Genomic DNA, 2,405 nt, shown 5'->3' with positions numbered 1-2,405 from the left:
TTGAGCCTAAGTTAGTATGGTAGTGTGAAGGAAAATGGCCCTCATAGGCTCATACGCCTGAAAGCTTAGCCCCTAGCAGTCAGAACTATCTGGGCAGAGTTAGGAGGCGGGGCCTGTTTGGAGGAGGCGTGTCACTGGGGTGGGGTTTGAGGGCTTCCCGGGTGTGGTCCACAGATGTGAGCTCCCAGCAGTTCCTGCCACCAGGCCTTCTCCCCTCTATGATGGACTCTCCCCCTTGGGACCATAAGCCCAGTTAAATGGTTTCTTTTATAAGCTGCCTTGGTCATGGTGTTTTTATCACAGCAATAGAAAAGTAACTAATTCAATGGAGCTACCTAGTGGTCACACCTTTCCTGAAAAGAAAGAAATATAAATGCTGTCCACTACACACATGAGACCGTGTTCCATTTCAATAACTATCAGGGGAAAAGTTGAAAGATGATTACTATCATTCAGATTGATAAAATTGATGAAGTTAAACACAGTATTGAGAGATTATACGATGTATACAGTTGGCAATGTGATACTGTGTATTCGTCTACTTCTTTATTTGGCACTGAGGATCAGTTTAGGACCACACACATTCTAGCTAAGCAGGACAGGCCCCAGCCCAAGCAGCGGCACAAATGACTACAACCTTCCTAAAAGACATGTTGTCAATTTCTGTCACTTTAAAAAAGATTTACTTATTTACTCTATGTAAATGAGTGCTCTGCCTGCATGTACACCTGCAGCCCAGAAGAGGGCATCAGATCACATTATAGATGGTTGTGAGTCACCGTGTGCTTGCTGGGAATTGAGCTAAGTCTCTCTGGAAGAGCAGACAGAACCTTTAACCGTTGAGCCATCTCTTCAGCCTATCAGTGTTTAAAGTAGGCATTGTTGGGGCTGGAGAGATGGCTCAGAGGTTAAGAGCACTGTATGTTCTTCCAGAGGTCCTGAGATCAATTCCTAGCAACCACATGATGGCTCATAGCCATCTATAGTGAGATCTGGTGCCCTCTTCTGGTGGGCAGGCACAACATTGTAAACATAATAAATAAATAAAATCTTAAAAAAAAAAAAAGTAGGCATTGTTGGACTGGCTCCTTTCAATTACCGATTTGCCCCCGCAGAGGCTTTGTAAGTCTTGCGGTATTTGTGTTGGCCAGTGAGTGGGAACCTGTATTTGTTCCTGGCTGGTGTGTTTTGGTTCCTTGTTGCTGGTTCCTCTCAGATTCCCAGAACCTCGGGGCCCAGCAGCCTGACGTCTGCCTTGGAGAACTACGTCGACAGAATGGGAGAATGATTGTGGGACACTAACAGGTTTTGACCAGACCATTAACTTGAATTCTGGATGAAAGCCATTAGCGGGTGTTCAGCTCTTCACAGGGAGCAGAGCAAGTGGATAGGGTTCTACATCATGAGAGGTGATAATGTCGCAGCCATCGGGGAAATTGATGAAGGGACAGATTCTGCACTGGACTTGGGGAACATCCGAGCAGAACCTCTGAACTCCGTAGCACACTGAAGGCTCGGTGTGTAGTCAGATGTCTGTAAATCTGTGCAGAAGCTTCTTTCCAAGATGATATTTAGATTTTTGTATGAGTGTGTAATTTTGTGTTTGTGGATTTTGACTTCATGTTGCTACACTATAAATATTTCTACATTTTTATTGGGAAACATTGTCTAAATTAATAAATGTGGTTGCCTGGTTAAAAAAAAAAGGCATTGTCTTTCTTTGTTTTGGTTTTGGGTTTTGTTTTTGTTTTTGTTTTTCGAGACAGGGTTTCTCTGTGTAGCCTTGGCCATCCTGGACTCACTTTGTAGACCAGGCTGGCCTTGAACTCACAGCGATCCGCCTGCTTCTGCCTCCCGAGTGCTGGGATTAAAGGCATGCGCCACCACGCCCGGCTCTTGTTTTTGTTTTTTGTTTTGTTTTTTGAGACAGGGTTCCTCTGTGTAGCCTTGGCTGTCCTGGACTCAATTTGTAGACCAGGGGCCTCAAACTCACAGAGATCTGCCTGCCTCTGCCTCTCTAAGTGCTGGGATTACAGGCGTGTGCCACCACTGCCCCACTACTTTTCCCCATTTTTTTTGTTTAGTTTTTCATCTTTTTGGTTTTGTTTTGTTTTTGTATTTCAAGACAGGGTTTCTCTGTGTAGCCTTGGCTGTCCTGGACTCACTTTGTAGACCAGGGGCCTCGAACTCACAGCGATCTGCCTGCCTCTGCCTCTTGAGTGCTGGGATTAAGGTGTGCACCACCATGCCCCGATCTTTTCCCCATTTCTTGAGCAAGAGTCTCCCTATTTTCTTCTGGTTGGCCTTTAATTGGTGTGGAAAGGTGATCCTCCTACCTCAGTCTTCCAAGTAGCAAGGACTAAAGGCATTTACCACAAGTTTGGGCTGGGCAGTCACCCATTTGA

This window comes from Acomys russatus, chromosome 25 (genome assembly GCF_903995435.1).
Source record: "Acomys russatus chromosome 25, mAcoRus1.1, whole genome shotgun sequence".
Taxonomy (NCBI): domain Eukaryota; kingdom Metazoa; phylum Chordata; class Mammalia; order Rodentia; family Muridae; genus Acomys; species Acomys russatus.
The sequence above is the reverse complement of the archived record's forward strand: the minus strand, read 5'-3'. Positions refer to the sequence as shown.